This window comes from Tympanuchus pallidicinctus, unplaced genomic scaffold (genome assembly GCF_026119805.1).
Source record: "Tympanuchus pallidicinctus isolate F22 unplaced genomic scaffold, pur_lepc_1.0 scaffold8, whole genome shotgun sequence".
Taxonomy (NCBI): domain Eukaryota; kingdom Metazoa; phylum Chordata; class Aves; order Galliformes; family Phasianidae; genus Tympanuchus; species Tympanuchus pallidicinctus.
The window spans coordinates 43385118-43404374 of NW_026294802.1; the positions used below are offsets into that span (position 1 = coordinate 43385118).

Consider the following 19257-nt stretch of genomic DNA (forward strand, 5'->3'; position numbering starts at 1 on the left):
AGGGCCGTTTAACTTTAGCATTATCAGTTAGAAATACTGCATTTGAGTGGAATATTTTATTACATGAAAACATCTGTAACCAATATATCCCTTGGGAAGCCTACGTGACCTGTGATCTGTTTGGAAAAAAATGTTTCAGTTTTACGAGACTGTTCAAAAGAAACTCTGCACAGCAGGTCATGGCTAAATGAGCAGGGAAAGGCCTCTCTCCCATCTCATACCTCTCAGAAATTTCTGGGAGCTTCAGGAATGTGTGTGCTTTCCAGGCTGGACTATTTGAAACCCTAGCCGTTTGGCACAGAAAAAGGGCTGGAAAACGTGCATGGTCCCATGCCTTGCACTCTGTTGGTGCCATGGTAAGTACAGCTATCCTTGCTATAAGGTATCCTAAAGCTAATGTAGTCATGGTGGGGTTCATATCAAGAGATATGATGCAGACATCTGGCATATTCTATTAGATCCAACTGTGTCAGTGATACAGGAACAAATAACACCTGAACTGTATTTCTCTGGCACTTTTTCACAGCTGCTTTTTTTCTTATTCTCTCCTTCATTGAAATCAGAATATGCCATCCCAACTTACATTTGCAGCTCAGCCGCCAAAAACGCAGACTTTCATAGTGCTTTGGCAGTGAAAGAAAGTTCACAGCTGCCGAGGCTGTCAGTCATGTCCTAGGCACTTTTGGAGCTGGGAAGGTGAGTGGATAGACTGCCTGAGCCTGACAGCCCATTAGGTACCCGACCTGCTTAAATGGCTACTGCCTCCTGTAAAATGGGGATTAACGCTTCCAATTGTTCCCATAGTTCAAAGGTGAAAGCAGCAGATATGTGGCCAGTTAGCTTTGCAGTGGGATGCAAAGTAAGGGTGGATTATGAGCAGATTCAAAATTTGGTATTTCTGCAGAAAGTAACTACTGAGCAAAGCTGCAGCTCCTTTAGAGAGAGGGATAATAAGACAGATTCACCAAAGACCTCACTGTGCTATAATGCTACATAATTAGAGGCAAAAATACTTGTTTCTAGTTACTTTGGTTTCTGCCCACACCCAGCAATCAAAATTGGCCAGGACATGATCTTAGGCTATACAGACATGTTCCAAAACATAATACACACAGTGCTTTTTCAGCATAAGCTACAAAATAAATAGGTTTCATGTCAAGAGGAGCATTGCATTGCCTTCCTGGCATCACTTCCAGTTCACACTTCCTACAGGAAGCTGTGCAGCTACCACTACCTGAATGCAGTGGAGCAAAGTGCATCTTTCAGTCCAAACAAACTTTTTTTCCATTTAAGTCAAGTGAGCTATTGCTGCTTTTTAACAGTCTGCCTTGTTTTGTGAATATTTATGTCACCATGTTGACATGTAAAAGCAGAGAAAATCTTTACAAGTACGTGAAGCGTATCTGCATGCTCACTCTGTCTACAGTAATAATAACACTATGCCCAGGATTGGACACCGTGAAACCAAATATAATTTTTGTCCAAAAGTCAATTTGATATTCTGTATAAGAGACATTTAAAATGTGTGCTAATAGTCTGGTGGCAGTGCATGTTGGTGGGAGACAAAGAATTGAAAAGTGAAAAAGACTGTTTACACCCAGCAAGCAAGGATGCGATATAGAAGGCAGGTTATTTCCAGCAAGGAAAATCCTAAACTTACAGTACACTACTGAAAGTATTGAGTGAAGAGAATTCCTGTGAAATGACATTACTCCCACCCTTTAAGGTGTGATATGATTGTGAAGAAGCAGAGAGTAAAGCCATCTGCCTCTCAGGATTTACCTCTTTTTTAAGAATCACAAAACAGTTGAGGTTGGAAAGAACCTCTGGAGGTCCTCTGATTCTGCAGGACACCCCTGCTCAAGCACAGCCACTGAGTGCAACTCCGGATGGCTTTAGCTCACACTGTGGGCTGGAGCTCTGATTCTCCAGGAGTGTCCAGTTTGTGCACTGTGGTGTGGAGCAGATAGCCCAGGTTGGCAGCAGCAAACAAACTGCTTCTGTAAAGCCCATAACTACTTTGATATTAGCTGAGAGGCAGGGATGTTAGCCATGAAACAAAACTAGGTGACTGGTAGTCTTCTGGGAACCCTAGGTAGGATATTTACGTTTTCAAGGTAATAAGTATTTTAAAGTCAAGTTACAAGTGAGACAGGAGTGAGGAGATGTCTGAATTTGTATCACTCTGGAATGGGTTGCTGGACTTACCACTGTGATATACAGACCCACAGTAGCCCTCAGAAGGAAAGATGAGTTTCATGGCTACATGTTATGTGTCTACAAGGCAGACCCAGGAAAGAAAGGCTCTGTGCAGCACAGTTGGCTAAGCCTTGCTTGCATCATTTTTGGTGAAGTCACATCATTTATCATCTCTGACTGGAAAAGGTTTCAGCCCTACAGCCTGTGCACAGACCATGTCTAGAAATGGGACAGCTTGTTTTGTCTAGCTTTCTGAGTCTGCTGGTGTTGGGAAGTAGAAAGTTCAAGTCTAACATTACTGGCTGCACATCCTGTTTTAGCCAGCTAGGACGCAGAGAAGGCTGTGGGGAAAAGCACGGAGGGACAGGGCAGGGAAAGAGAAAAAGAAAGGAGAAGGTGTCTTGTGTGTTGAGGGGAAGCAGGTCAGCCTCCCATTTGGAGTGGAAATCTGATGCAAAGTCAGCATTTTCACAGTGTAAAAATAGCTACCCTGTTGCCTCAAGCAAAGGAGTTGGTAACAGCATGCGAGAAACTCTTTGATAAAACACCTACCTCATTTCCTAACTTTTGTACTGTAATTCAAGGTTAAAAGGTGATGAATATTCTCCTGATACTGCTACTTTTTAAATCTCTGAGCCCTATTGAGAATGAAAAAGAAATACAAATCCCACTTTTCCTTTGAAATGATGCAAAGGTTTGGCCAGAGAGAAATGATTAAGTAGAATGAAAGCAGGGCAGTATCAGACTGGTGACATGACATGTCTTGCTTGTGTTTTACCCAAGTGATTCTCACTCATTCCAACCCAAGTATCTGAGTTAAGAAATGCAGTAAATTAGATCAGTTTTTAATTGTACAGCAGTTAATGATTTACACTGTTCTTAAGATGATGTTGACATCATCTTATTCCACTACATTGCCATTTAACAAGAGGTGAGTATTCCTGGTAATACCCAGGAAATGTGTGTTGTTTATCAAAGCCCACTGTTTTACAGAATAAGCATACTTTGCCAAGGGACCTGTGGAATGTCAGACTTGAAAAGTGCTCTTAATGTCAGAGAGGAAGAAGCATGTGTGTGTTTGGAAAAATGCACGCCTCCATAGTAAGCACATAGAGGCACTTGGCCAACCAGTGATGTTTTGCTTCCAGGAATGGGAGGCCGGTAGGGCCAGCTGCTTTTCTGCATGTTGCTCATGGGTGCAAAGACAGTGGTTTCTGAGAAGGACCTGACTTCTTGTTTCTGACGACACGTCTTGCCCCTTACCTCTGGCTATCAAGTATAAAATGCAGCTCTGCTTTATTTTATTTATTTATCTATTTATTCTTCTTTCCTCCCTCCCTCTGTTGCGGTTTGATCCAAATTGACAAAACTGTGGATTTAAATTTATTCCAAACCTAATTTTGTCAGATTTTTTCCCCTTGTAAACTACTTTCCACTTAGTGATTATAAATCTATAAGGATCTACTTGTTCTCTATGATCCACTTGTATTAATGACTTTTCTTTTGTGTTACTTGGCACATGAGGTGAACAAATGAGCTGTATTAATTATTCACTGGCCAATGAATTTCTTTCACTGTAGTACAGTTTACAGTTTGCTAATTGATTTTAATCTTAACATTCAAAGTGGTTTTAGTTCATAAATTAAATGTTTTGGGAAGTTCTTTACCCTTGTTCTGGGCAGCTGGTTCTTGAAAACAAAGTCTGGGAATTATTTAACTTCAAAAGCAGGGAGTTATTTTTTTCTAGCTGGTATCAAGTGAAATTAATAAATGAAAGGTGAGGGATTTTCTTCGGATGAAAGGTTAATGAAGTCCAAATTCAATTGTGCTCTAATCTAAAATTAAACATGAACAAAAAATATGAAGTAGAGGCGGGGAGTTCCCCAAGCCTTTCACACCTCACTGTGATGCAGGAAGAAGCAGAGAGATGCCAGTGCCAAAGCAATCACATCTTTTATCTCAAGAGTTATTTTCAGCGGGGCACGCTGGGCTGGTTTTCCGTCCTTCCCCCTTTGGATAGGAACTGGGAGAAGATGTTGGATATGGATGTAATAAAAACTTCAGTGCCAGGTGGCTAATGACCTTTCAAGCAGACTATTGCTTTGAGTCACAGCAGAAGAAATTAAGGTTAGTCAGTTCAAACAAGAAGCAGATTTACCATGGATTGTCAGAAATCTCTCTACTTCCTATGCTTCAACTAGTGTTGAAAACTTTAATCACTGTGTGTGGTTGTCAAATAGTTTTACAGTGGATGGGAAAGTTTTTAACATCACCATTATGAACAAGCACAGTGGGGCTGTCAGGCTTATGGTGGCTGAGAGGTGATGCCAAGACTTTCTCTGTAAGCCAGGGAGTGGTATGGACTGGAATGGACTGCCCAGGGACGTGGTGGAATCACCGACCCTGAGGGTGTTCAGGGAAAGGCTGGATGTTGTGTTGAGGGACATGGTTTAGTGGGAGCTATTGGGAATAGGTGAACGGTTGGACTGGGTGATCTTTTAGGTCTTTTCCAACCTTGGTGATTCTATGATTCTGTGATTCTATGGTACCTGAGATGGACATGGTGTGAGAACAAGTACTTCTAAACACCAGAGCAATGTTGACCTCCAAAGACATCCAAGCACTGGCATGGACACGTCACTGGTAGGAAAGCTGGAGCCAACATTCAGCCTCTTCCTGCTGACTCAAGGATCAGCTCAAGGAGCCCAACTCCTGGCTCTACCCAAGCCTCTACAGAGCAGAGATCGGTGCTGCCCCTCCACTCCCATCACTTACAGCTGACTCTTTGGGTTGCTAGGGCACACGGCTGGCTCATGTTCCTCCCTAAGTGTGCCTACACAAGCGCACAGCAAAAACGAAGGGAGCTCCTGGTATGTTGCAGTGACAACGGTGGCCATGGCAAGGAGGGAGCTGCCTGGTGAGAGCTTTCAGACGGCCCCACAAGGGGTTTCAGGGAAGTTCTCAGCACTTTGTGGAGCCAGTTTCAACAGCTTTAATTACATCTGTGGTTTGGATCCCTTTGGTTGGCCATTAAAATTCATTTCACAAAGGGTTGTATTGAAAGGAGTGAGGAATATTTGTGGCCACTGTGGATTTCCTCCAGGCCTACAGGAAGAGTAAATTAGTTACTGAAAATTTGACAGTTTATCCCACGTGCTTAACTCTTTCCAATCTGGAAGCTGCTTTTTCATAGATAAGTGACTTTAAAAGGAAACAATATAACATGTCTGACTCTTCTTTTTCCCCTTCTCTTTATGGTAGGGCTGTAATTGCAAAAACAGCAAGGAATTATTTGTTTGAACAGGAAGTGTGGGAACTTCCTTTATAAATACTGTCTTTCCCTTCATGTGGAACCAAACGTGTTTTCCCCAGTTTGTCAAAAAAAGTGCCTGGACTCAACAAGCAACACTTCTTCCTGTAGTTTGTGCTCTTTCTTCTAAGCCTGGAAGAAAGAAGTTCTGTAGAAAAGGAGCAGATTATTAGCCTGGAAATGACTGCAATTGGTAAGCCTTCACATCAGCTGGCTGCTTGCTGCTTGCATTCCCTGTTTGCTGGCAGCTGACCTGCATTGGCACTCGGCGAGCCCGTTTGTTCTTCGGAGTCATTGGTTGTGCACAGGAGCGTTGGGAAAGGGGGGGGATGAAATCAGGGTTTGCAGTCTATGCTTACGGAGCCCGCTGTGACTTGCTCCATGAGATATGGCAGTATCAATCTGAGCTCAGCTCATATCTCAGTTTGGAATGGTTCCCTTTAGAAAAAAAAAAATAAGAATGTATCTTTCATAGTGAAGTCGAAACAACAAGCTTACCCTCTTCCTGCAATCCAGAAATCCCTTTGAGCTATTTGCAGAGGAGCAAGCTGCAGCTCTGCAGGCTGGATGTCCCAGGGGGGCCTTGGATCTGCCCTGGCACAGCACCTTGGGGACAGGAGCTGGGAAGGCTTCCTCAAAGCCAGGTAGGTTAAGCTTGCAGAGTAGGTAGCAAGTTGTAGCCAGGCAGGCAAAACTCTAATGAACTCCTTATTTTCATGTTTATTTTCTTTATGATCAGAACAGTAACAGAGTACATGCGCTTCTTGCGGATGCAGGAGGACAGCTGGCCTGGCTTGCTGACTTAAATAGGTGCATATGATGGGAATCAAGGCAGGGGGTCTGGTTCCCAGCTCTGACGGCCTCCGGATCAGGAAGAGAGCTCACAGAGGAAGCAGGGGGGCTCAGAAGTAGCTGGCTGATTCCCTGAGAAGCTCTGAAGACGGAGAAGAGCCCTTGTGCTTGATTTGAAGGAGGGCAGTGTTCTTGTAATGCTGATAATTAGGCAGTGTTGCTTTGTTCCTTCATTTTGATGGACAAATGAGACATCCCTGGTATTTAAACCTGGATTGCTCTCATGCTTGCTGATCTGGTTGGCAAGAGGCTAGTGTTGTATTAATGAGAATGTTCTGTGTTTTACACATTCCTCACATTTCTCTCTTCTTTCTTAATGGGAAGGGTGAGATTTTCATTAAGTTTCAAAGCAGGTTTTGTGACAATTTCTTTTTTTTGTGCTTTTGGAAGCAAACAAAAGATATAAAATGTGCAATGCGGCATGCTGTCCCAGGAGAAATCAAGTCAAGAAGACACCTAAAAATTCAATCAGACCTTTTGTTGGGGCTCTGGCAAAGGCCTGCCTGGCTCACCACACCAGCCAAAGCCCTGCAGTAACAATTTTTTCTTCTTTTTACCTACCTTTTTCACTTCACATTTTTTCTTCTCCCTCTCTGCGCTCCCAGTGTCGTGCCTGTTTATTTTCCAATAAGGCAGGCCGTGTTTCATAATTTAGGGAGTAAATAGTCAAATTCTTGTGCAAGCCCTTCCACTGACTATGTGATTAAAGGACTACAGGACTGGGGCGGAACGTGTCAGTTGCACAGAGAAAGGTAGAAGTCTGCTAGTGAAGCCAATTTAAAAACAGTCTTAATTACCTTAGTGGTTTGGATCCCTTTGGTTGACTATTAAAATGCGTATTTCTAAAGCGAGGTGTGCACCAATGGCGTTGTATAAGTAATAAAGAATTTCAAGAGCTTTACATAAAAGACTTTATAGAGGTAATATATTACTTCCATTCGAAAGAAATGGAGGGCATTTTAAAATTAGTTTTACTCCCACCGTGTGTTTAAAAAAATCTTCTTTTTCCTTTTGTTTAACCTTCCCTGCAAGTCTGGGCTTGTTTGAGGCTCCCAGGATCCAATTTCACGTGGTCTCCTATTTCAAATCCAGGCCAGAGCAGATCGATAGAAAATCAGTGCTCTGAGAACTAAAACTGCCTGTGCAATGCCTCCTGCTCCATGAAGATGAAGGGTGGGTGTAACACCCCAGACACCGATTTTCTTTTCTGAGATGGGAGGCTCTGATGCAGTGTCCGTGAATGTCTCACAATTTACCTTGATTGAACAGTAATGATCATTGGGCAATTTGGGTGATTTTTTTGTGTTGTGCAGTTTGCAGTTAACAGCTGTGTTTTGTGAAGGGGAGGCTGGGGGAAGATTGTTGCTGGGGTTGTGCTAAAACAGAGCAGCAGCTGCAGAATACTTTATGGCAAGAGCAGCGCTACCTGTAAGTCTGCACACAGTTTGAATACCACAGAGTTCTTGTCAGTGAAATACTGGTATTTTGAAATGATCGAGCTATTTCAGTACTTCAGCAACTTAGGTGAATGAGAGCTAGTCCATTAACTGCTCTGCTTTTTTAATGTTCTTTACAATCAGCTCAAAAATAGATGGCAATCTGCTTCATTTTTCATTACACCTCCCTCTGCTTCCTCTTTTCCCTATCCAAAGAAGAAAAAAATAGGATTATCAGAGAATTGAGAACAGAAGAGAACAGCAGTGTCATTTTAGGTCTTTGAAGGAATAGAAAAGTGTAGGGAAAACTCAACTTGTAAGCTTTGGGAAATGTTCAGTGTGTAGCCATGCCAGCATTATGTTGAATTCCTGTAAAACTGACAGTAAACTTTGCTCTGCTGGGAGGTAGTGGCTGTCTGCTCTGGGTGGTGTTAATAATCTGGGGAGCACCTCGTGTTGATGGGAGAGCCTCAGTGCGAGAGGGAAGGCTGCACACAGGGGCCCTGAGCTGGCAGCCTGCCCTGAGGGCTGTCAGAGCAATTCTGTGTCCTCACATTTTGAAAGCAGCGAAGTCCAAATTCAGCCACAAAAGTAACAGAAAGCACAAGGAGGGTTGGAACTTACTTGCACTGTGCCCCTTGCACAATAATGGCTCGTCTGCCTGGGACCAGGAGCGCAGTGTCCTCTTCAAGGGCAGATGCACAGAAATGTGTTTCAACCGAGCAAGGCTCTAGCTAAATTTCACTGGGTGACAGGGGAAGTGCAAGATTGTGTGAGTCGCATCTGTAGCCTTTTTCTGTGTGAAACGATGTGAACTTATTGAAGCTTGTGTGTGCATACACACATACATGAAGTGATCTGGACAGGAATTCTGGCCTTACAGGAACTTTCACTTGCTTCAGTGACCGTAGGATTTCACCTTTGGTTTTCAGGTTAGTGCACGTTTTGTAAACTGTGTAGTGATTAACCTTCAGCTGGAATATGAAGCCCATGGCATTTGTGTACTTAAGAGTTAGAGGTTTGATTCCTGTTCTCAGGCAGACTATATTGCTAGTATTACAAATGAAAAATCTGTCTCAGGAATTTTCAGATAAGTCCATTCTGGTCTCCTGACAGACATGGAGAAAGCAGATCACCCAAAGAAAAGGCAAAGGAGAAGACTTTTGGAAGTCTGCGTGTGGTTATCTTAAGAACTGAAAAGGCCCTGTGAAGCAACTGAAGAGAGGATCTTTACTGTCTCTGCCTGTTTGTGCAGAGTGTATCAGAGAAAAAAGCATTGATTATTTTTTTCATGAGCTTCTAATTATTGTTTTTTAAGCCAGAGGCCACAAAATTAACAAGTCATTATTTTGTTACATAAAGAGGATATTCACTTTAACAAATTAGATTCCTAACATGAGCACCTGGGATACTTCTCTAGCCAATAGTAAGAGAAAAAAGCCCACTTTAAACTGCCTTCTGCAAGAGCCTGTTTTTTTCCTTTGGCTGTATTGAGAGTAGAGAAACTGACAAGTTTGATTAGATGCTGACACCAGACAGTGTAAACATCCTGTCCCGGGATATGAAGTTGCTTCTCATGGTATTCGTTTTGCAATAGTTTGCCAAATGGCATTGAAAAGTCAAGGACATAGACTGTTCTGTTTATGATTTTGTATCACCTTTACTTCACAGTACACAAGCTGGAGCGTTTAAAAAACAGCAAGAAGAAAAAAATCAACCTAAAAGCATGAATAACTCTAATCTGTATTGATCTTCCTTGCAAGTATGTTCTCTGGCTTTGCACACAGTGTTGAGCTTGTCACATAGACAAGCCAGAGTCAGCATAGGTTGTTTAAATTAAACACAGCTTGGAGTTCATCAGATTTGCTAAGTTTCATTGTCATGATGAAAAAAATCTGCGGCCATTACTGTTAAAAATCTACCTTTCCTGTTACCCTCAGGTAAATCATACAGCTTGTATAGTTGACGTTACTCTTTAGCATGCTTCTTATGGTATCAGTTTGGGACAGTGGGTTTATTTGCAACTAAAAAAAGTGCTAGTGAATTACATGGGCCATCCCAAATATGTGCCTTTTTTCTTTCTTTTTTATTTTTTTGGGGGGAGCATTACATCTCTCTACCAGGCATCTTGTTTATGCCTCACAGCTGAGGATATTTCTAAAATAGCTTCTTAGGCTTAAAAGTTATTCCTACTATTTGTGGTATCCTTATTCTTGTTATGTTACCAAGCTAAATATGCTGTTGGAAGATGAAGAAGTTGAGATTTAAGGATTTCTTAAATAGCTTTTGAGAAAGTGGAATTGCTTCTGTGTTGCTGTGCTTTGGATGAAACACTTATCCAAGAGACCAGACCACTTGATGAGTATCAGGTTCCGGTGGATCACTATTAGGTGCTGACTCCACACTGGTTAGAGTGATTCTTGCCCTCTGTGAGTGGTAAGGCAGGGTAAAATTTTGCCCAGTATCAGTTGTTAGGTTTTGATAAATAACAACCTGAAGACTCTGGAATGCATATACCTCGTCTCTCCTTCATTGGTAATTGCTTCTGTTCTTGGCCCTAACATGTGAGTTACTGGAGATCAACCAGTTCACAGGATAATGTTTTTGCTATTTGATCTTTACAATGAAATACTGTTCAAGGAACAGGTAGGCTTTCTAGACTGGTCAGAAAGGACAAAGAGAAAGTGGCTAGGGCATTTAATTCTGTAGTCAAAAAGTCTCTTTGGAAAGGTCTATAAAGTGATGAGGTATGTAGTTTCCTTATACTGAAGTGAAGGATATTCAGAAAGGCTGAAGGAGCACAAATTCTTGGTTTTCAGTATTGAGTTATGCTGGTCTTTTTTCTTGTATTTTATCTGTAAAACTCAGATTTTGATCTGAGACTTTTAACTTAAATGTTAAGAACATAAAACTCCAGCATGTGTGCTTTTTTCTTTTTACTTTTTTTTTTTTTTTCCTTTTTTTTTTTTTTTTTTTCCCTGCAACCTACAGGAAGAGAAAAATGAAAGGGCTGAGTGAAAGTGGTGGTTCTTTTGAGGTACATCCAGCAATATTAAACACTTCCATCGTCATGTTAATATTCTGTGAATTTTTGCAGAGGAGATCAGGGCCTTTTCATAGCACATAAATTTGTGAACAGAAGTATGTGAGACTGACTGAAAACCAAAGCAAATAGTTTAAACTGTATTATGTGTAAGTATACTGAAGGCAGAGCTGTGTGGAGCAGCTTCAAGAAAATGATGATATTGAAACTTAGGTAGCCAAGTGGAGGAGATAGAAAGGAAGTCAGTGATGACTTTGGAGATTCTTGCTGGAAGTGAAACCAGTGTCTCTGAGGTCAGAGGTGTAAAAGGCAGGAAGGGAACAATGTAAAGTAGGGAGTGAAGGTAAGAAGAGATGCAGAATTAGCAGAGCATTGTAGTGTAGTAGTATGTTAGTTAATTAGTGATGTAAATAGTGTAATGTTTGGGGTCTTAAGCTGACATTTAATAACAGTCTGAAGTTTTTAATAGTAAATTCTACATCCTGTTTCCATATGGACGTGATCTCAGTGTTGTGACAAAATGAAACGTGAAGATCCATTTTCAAAATTAAGCTCAAAACAGAAACACTGGAAGTGTTATCCTATATGCTCACAACTATCGAGTGCACCATGCTTGTTAGCTAAACAGCCAAATAAATGTCCCGTGGGTGTATAAATGCCTATATGAAAAGCATTTACTCAATATGTTACATATAACTGAAGCTCAAGGGAGCAAGGTCTGTGTCTGGGAACCGGATAGCACAACTTTTTGTCCCTGACCCCTTTGTGCCCTCTCTAACAAACCAACAAAAACCTCCCTCGAAGAAATTTGGATTCTTTTTTTTTTTTTTCTTTTTTTTTCTTTTTTTTTTTCCCCAAAGCTCTAGAAGCAAACAAGCAAAAATAGCACTTAAAACATTTTTACTTATAACAGCACTGGCTGCTCAATCAGATGAGTGCTGTTTGTTCCTTCCAGTGTTCAGAAAGCCACCGTCCCTCCAGGAGATGCTGCACTGGAGCTGCACTCAAAATGTAAACGCAGCTGTTCAACCTGTGCTAACCATGTTTTTGACATGACAGTACCTATGACATTCAACCTAGATAGAGAGGCACAGCTGCAGGATGAGGTATGGGGTGCTTGCAGGATAGGGAGTTTGTATGCAGCTGTGCTGCGTTATTTACATGTCCTGACAGTCCTGGCTAGGTTACATGTCTGTGGTGTTCTTTGTCCTAGAGGAGTCTTCTGATTTGAAAGTCAGAAATTGTTTCATGTGAGAAGTAGGAGCAGTTAAATGTATTCAGATTGGAATGGGACAGGATAAGAGCTAAATGTGGTCTAACAGCACTCATCTCTCTACTGTCCTCTGGGGGTTATGGAGGGAGAGGATGCTCCAAAGAGCAGTTCAAAGACTGATTCCTTCTCTAGAAGATGATCCATAGCAAAACCTTCTGTCCTGAACCAGTGCAGAGAGAAGGGACAACATGACCCTCTGAGATCCCTTCCATCCTTTGCTATTCTGTCAAGGTCAACCTTGTTCGACTGAAGTTAGATTGTGAGCATCTCCTCACCCCACACTTGCTCTGTTTGTGCTCCTGATTGCTGTCAGCTTTGAAGAAAACCTCATTATGTTTTCTAGGTATTTTTGACTTTCAGTCAGTCTGCAAGAATTTCCAGCTTAAAGATTTCTGATATAAAATGTATATTTTAATTCAGGTAGCTCAAGCACTCACTTTGGGCTGGCCAGCTGGCCAACTCATGCCATGGAAGATGTATTCCTTGCAGTGCTATGTAAGATACTAAAAAAGAGCTGTTGTGCTACAAGCAGAAGTTGAAAGGAAAAAACTAAAGAAAACCAGGAAGTTTTGTGGCAGATGGTACCACTGACGTCCATCCAAACCTAGCCAAAGCAACATGCCGGCGAAGAGCAGAGCAACCTGGAAAATCTGATGATTCAGTTTGAATAAGTAGGGAGACAGTGAGTAAGATTTCTGGCTTGGGTCCCAGGCCTATTATGAAAAAGGATCTGTATGTTATAGCGTAGAAAATTGGGTATAGTTGGGTGGCATCATTCTCTGGCACAGCTAGTTGCCAACGATGGACTAAAATGTTAAGTGTACACATGTGAGAACTGACGCATGCACAGTCTGATTGCTCTCTTCCAGTTCCTCAGTTGTGGTTGAGCCTGTTTTCACAATAAAGTTTAGCAGGATGTGTACTTTTGTTACTGGGGGTATAACTGGCTGGACGCGACTGTGAAAGCTCAGAATCTGATTCCTTCTCCAAGCTTAGCCAAATTTCAATTTACAGGCACTTTGTTGTTGCAACTGCAAAGCTGAGATGTGAGCCAACTATTCAAGAAGTGCCTACATCACTATTTAGTAATGCTTGCAAAAAACTTCTAAAGGAGAGAGATACAAAGAGATGTACAAAGAGAACTTCCCAGCTGGATGAAATCTTGCTTCCTTATTGACTTACCTCCACCTCCTTCTTTCCTGACAGTTGTTGAAAAGATCGTTCTCTTTCATACCCCTTGCTCTTCCTTTCACTTCTGTATTTTCTTTCCCTTTCTGTGCATATGTTGCACCAGATTATTTCCATTGTTAGTAAAACATAGAAAGCAATCTGTATCTCCCTTTGTCCTAAATCCAGACTCTCTCCTGTCTCGTGGGTTGGCCACTTTACTTAAGCCTTCCTTCCCATGCTGTCTCTCAGATGCACTCCAAACCTTCTCTTTACATTTAGGTCCTGTCATCCAGGTGATGTCCAAATACCTCACCCTGCTCTTCTCCCATGTTTCTCTCTTCCCTCTTTATGAAAAAAGAGAAATCCTAACCTGAACTCTTCTGATCTTCTATCTTTGATCCCGATATTGTTTATTTCTCCGTATTCACTTCATGCTTCTGGTCAGATATCCTTTCACCTTCTCTCTACATCTATCTGACCACTGTCCTTGTTTCACTTTGCTCTGTTTTACATACCTGCCCCAGCCCTCTCTTCCTAGTACAGCCACTCAGCTGTCTTGGGTGGAAAACACTTCTAATGGAACACGCAAATATTGAAGCTAACAGCACTCAGCATGGCTTTAACATCTCATGGTTTTGCTGAGTATCTTTGCGAGCATGCAGGTTCCTCAGACTGCTTTTCATTAGGACCTCAGCTGCTTCCAAGCAATTTGTATTGTCAGGAGGAGATGAATGTATGGAGTCCTAAAGAATGTGTTACCACAGCAACTAGATATGGGGAATGCAAACAAGAAATTAAGGCCCATTGAATATTAATGAAATAAGCACACTTCAGTACTGGGCAGCCTCAGGGCACGTGGAGAGGAAAATAAAAGTCTTGCTGAGGTTGATTTCCTACCTCCCCAGGGAGCCAGTGTCAGGCAAGTCTCAAAGTCAGCTTCAGCTGGCACTGAGATGAGATGGCTTGGAGATGCAGGTGGTGGATTTTGCTGAATGTTTGGGTCTTTGCTTCATGCTCGACTTCCATTTGATGATCTTTTAGTGCCTGTGTTGGCATTTCCTGTGAACTGCTTGAGTGGACATCATATTCTTTACAAAAATGTAATGATAAATATCCGTATGTAAGAACCAGGTTGGAGCATTCAGCACTCACTGCATGGATTGATGTGGGTAATCTTTGAGGACAATTGTCATCTTCATATTCAAGTTGAACAGTCCAGATTAATAATCTTTTTTAATCACTTTTTGGCATATACAGCAATGTTAAATGATATCAGATGGTATTTTATCCTTCCCTAGAGGGACAAGCACTGTTTCTCTTCCATTCTTAAATGTTTGATTGTGGGAGGTGCTGAGTGCTGCCATCGATAAGAGCATGTTCAAGTCCTCACTAGAAGAGTGCCAAGTCATACAATACCCCATCTGTAATGCCAGGCATTCTTTCTGCTGATACATCAGCTGAGCTCTCAGTTCTGTTGTAATTAGTTGTACACTTGTGAGCAACTGTCCATCTGATTTATAATCTCAGTAGCTACTGAAATGCAGAACATTACCCCAGTTAGCCTCAGGATTGAAAGTTATGGTGTGCTAAAATTGTGTTTTAAATACAATAAAATTGACTATATATAAACAAATTATAAGTTTATGGGACACTATAGATGATCTTAAATCAATGTTTCAAAGTTCATAAATTTAAGATGATTGAACATCGCATAATGAATATGGATATTGTTTTAATCACTGTCTTATTTTTATTTTTATTTTTATTTTTATTTAGTAAGAAGATTAAACGCTGTCCTGGAAAGTAACCTGACTGTAGTGAAGAAGACATAGTAGAAAAGTGAATGTAAGTATTTCATAGCATGGGGGTGGCAATTATTTATGTTTGCAAGACATTGATACTGATGCTTTTGTTATTGACAAACTGATTTACCTAAAATACCACTTAATGTAATGCTCTCCCTATTATGAGAATCTGGATCTGAACATTGTACATGTCTGTATGATGTATAAAGTATCTTTCTGTTTTTAAATGCGGGTCTGTAGGAAAGGTGTACCTAAATGCTATTAACTGGACCATGTCCAAAGGTATTTGCATGCTTATCAACTGCTTGAAGGAGAAATGCCAACATGAAACTGTCACTAAATGCCCATAGAAGAAAAAAAAAACAACAAACACAACCTCAAAGGGGTCCTTAAGTTCTGTAACAAAGACACATTTTCCATTTCCAGAAGAAATTTGTCTAACTTAGAATAATTCATCCACTATACAGTATTTTTCTGTGTACTTGCCCCAAATATGTGAGCTGATAGTAGAAGATTGCACTGTGGATTGGCAATTCAATTTGGGATGAAATACAGCGGCTGCAAGTTCCAGGCTAAGTGCATCATTGCTCACTTGAGGTTACTTTTTCAAACCTGGAGTCAATAGTTCTCTAACAATAAGAGCTTTGGTTCATTTTCTAGACCCTTTTGAAACTGTTACTTTGCTCTTGAATACCCCATTATTTTTCTTAAAGCCGTTGCTTTCCCTAACTGTATTTCATAATAACCTGAGCTCTGTAACTGTGTGTGGGCATATGTACGTATGTATTTGTGTGTGAAGCAAAGACCTGTCTGTGGAAGTCATTCCCCAGGAGGTTTCGAGTGTCTCTTGTGTGCAGTGCAGGGATAGTCATAAACTTCTAGCTGCCACAGATTTGTTCCAGTATTTTTTTGTATTACATTTTTCCCACGATCTCACCTTCCATTTCCCAGAGCTTGCCTGATGAGTTTGGAAGCAGTCAACTAAGTCTCTCCAAATGCTGGATAAAGTACAGAATTCATAACTTAGATGTCAAGCGGGATGATGGTCCTCTCTTAAATGTCTAACATGCTGGAACGGTTTTAATTCTAGGCTTTGAGTTTTTGTAAACTTGTCTTCTAAAGTTACTAACTGATTAATAGCACCAAAAAAGTGAGGTGCTGCAGGAACATAGCAAAACGCTATCTGTTCCATGGAGTTGTCTGCGGATTCTGAGTTGTCTGAAATAGAGATCCCACAATTTGACAACATTGTACCTAAGGTAGGGATTTACAGACTACACTGTGCATTGGCTCTCTACATCCCTAGTATCTGGCCCAGTTTGAAATGAGCGTATGCCTATTAGATATAAGTCTTTAAAACCTCCCAGTAGGAATTGAACAAATCAAAACAAACAAGAAATAACTAATTTTAGCTTTAGGATCTCTGGAGTGTTCTAGCCCATGGAATGTCTTGATCAATTCCATGTGTGTGATGAGTTTGTCTCTTAGAAGTTTCCCTATAGTTACTTTCACATTAGAGTTACCAACTCAGTTTTTAACTGTTTCACCTGGGAAACAGGGGAAAATGTTATCATCAGTTCCCTCAGAATTATGTAACAAGCAGGATAGTAAGGCTGTCTTATTTGTGTGTTTGGCTTTTTTTAAATGCTTATTTAGGAGCCATTTGAGTATAAGTTGAAGATGATATGATTACTGCCTGTCCATGAAACTGGCAGAGGAATAAACCCATCCATGCGGGGAGTTTAATACCTTGTCCTTGATGTAAAAACAGATATGATCTCCAGTAGATCTTATTTTTCTGGTATTTTAATTTTGTAGAAGTGTAGACTGAGTTCCTAATTGAGTAACTTCTACCTGATCTGACTTTTGCAGCTATCAGACATGAAAATTAGAGCTTTATCTTTCTGAACTCCAATAACTTTCAAATGTCAATTGGTTATTGAAAATGAAATCTTAAACTTGAGTTTGAAGTACATTTTGCAGAAGAGCTGGCAAGATTTGGGCTTTGATTACCCATAGAGCCAAAAAGTGGAATAAACTTTCAGAAACAGTCTCTTCTCCATTCTTTTCCAAAAAACCTCCTGAGTGATCTTTCACAGAGCTGAAAGCCAAAGCTGAGATATTTGAGGAATCTAGGAAATGTTGTTTTGCTTTGTTTCTTCACCTGGTGAAGGGGAGAGAGAAATCAGGAGTGATACTGTTATTGTTGTTGTTTTAAGTAGTAAGGAAAGGCTGGGAAAAATGTATAATGGGCTGGAGGGGATGATTAGCTGATAAGTGCATCACATTATGCTGGTAATACGTTGTTACAACCTTGAGGCAGTGAATGGAAGCAGAAGGAAGTGGAGGTGCACATTAGGGAACTGGGAGCAGGCACTGTCAAGCAGAGCACAGGTAGGATGGTGCACAGAGTGGGGGTAGAAGAACACTCAGCCTTTATCAGATACCAAAATTAGCTTCTTGCTGTGTGTCTTGTAATCTGAGATTCCTGGAATAAGTCTGTAACTTAACACTGAGAGAGTTTTGTTCTCCATTCTCAATGGTAGTTACTATGCAAAATGTGTGCACCAGCACCAAAAATAGCCTGGTTCCTACACACTTCTGAGGGGTGAGGGCCATGTCATGTCATGTGCTCACACTAAGCTCTGCTTCCTGGCAGGCAGGTTCTTTCTGGGAAGTCTACAGAGATGCTTTTAGCCATATTTGTTTATAAAATAGTTGCTTAAAAAGAATGACCATCCTCCAAATGTCCCCTTTTATTCAGGATCCAGCTGGGGATTGTAAAACTAATTGTTGTTCAATAAGAACTTGGCTACTCTATCATGAAAACTAAATAATTCTAGGCAGCCTTTGGATAGCATGGTAAATAAGGCATAGAGCCACATTGGATAATGAGGAGAAAAATAAATATTGAAGTCGCTAGTTCATTAAGTAATGTCTGTACTGTGCATGAAATGAGGCAGGGGAACTGTACAAAAAGCCTCTCACCATAGGGACTATCATAAAGGGTTCACATAAGTAACTTTACTTCCAGTAAAGTTTTCCTGCTTTTCGAATTTAGCTTTGTTACCAGTACATTCCCAAGTTCTTTTACATAGCAATCAGGCTGAGCCCCCAGAATCACCTGGAAGACCCCCTTTTAGATCCGTGGGACAGAAGCTACTGAAGTGCTGGGTAACAATTGTTCGACATCTCCTGTGTCTGGTGGGCACCAGATGGGGATGAGACGTGCAGATTGCAACGTGCTCTCACAGAAGTTTTGCTAGGGTCACCCCAAAACCCAAATCTCTAAACAGAGTTTGAGGGAAGTACACAGGATTTACACCTATCTACATGCTTTTGCCTTCTGACATCTATCCCAGGATGTGTTGTCTGTGTTTTTTCCTTGCTCTATGGCAGTACTTTGTGTTGCCTGGCTGACAGTAAAGAATTTACCGAGGATGAAGAAAAGATGATCTCACAGTGCTACCACCACTTGTAGCCTGTGACACCAGGTCAGGCTGGAACCATTAGCAGGAGGAAAGCCCTGTATAATAATCTCTCTGGGGTGTGCAAAGCAGCACATGTGGAAATTTATGCTTCTACTTTCCCATATGCTATCAAGTACAGTTTTTTATTTCCTTCTAATATGGGTTTATATTCAGTGGGCTATTTAAGGCCAAATGTCACACCTTTGCTCCTAGATCTTTGTAACAAGGATGTTCACGAAGGATGTCCTGCCTTCATTATTGAGCATGGGAAGGCTGGGAGTAAGGCAGCTCTGGCAACAAGCCTCTGCTTGCTGTCTCTAGCGGCATTCTATACAGGTGACTTGTGGAACAAAAGAATCACACAGCTTTGGGCATGCTTCATGTCACTGACTATAGATGAAACTGGAATACTCTTTTGCCCATATGTTGGCACTATCCCCCTGTGGAGAAATGAGGCAATGCTTTGCCAGTAATCGCAGTGCTTGAGTATCTGTGGAGTGTTATAAACTTCTCATACGTGTCCTTGTGACCTGTGTTGTAGGAAATACCAGTAGGTGAGCTATAAAGGAGATGTTCGTTACGGGGAGTTCCCCTTCTCCCTGTGTTCAGGAACATTTGATCTCAGGCTGCAGGCCTGGCTATGAGACCCATAGGAAAACAGATTCCTCCAACAAAATGCAGACAACTTCTCACGCCTCT

At 41.3% G+C, this 19257-nt stretch overlaps 1 protein-coding gene across 5 annotated transcripts in view; it reads left to right on the forward strand.

Annotated features, from left to right (window-relative positions):
- PLXNB2 (plexin B2) overlaps positions 1-19257 on the forward strand; it is a 247415-nt gene that overhangs the window by 119283 nt on the left and 108875 nt on the right. For 4 of the 5 annotated variants that reach the window (XM_052667742.1, XM_052667740.1, XM_052667741.1 and 1 more), the window contains one exon: positions 15060-15128. The gene's annotated coding sequence lies outside the window, so the exon portion shown is untranslated. Of the gene's footprint in view, positions 1-7515; positions 7535-15059; positions 15129-19257 lie in introns of those variants that run through there. The other variant, XM_052667745.1, reaches the window with a different exon arrangement.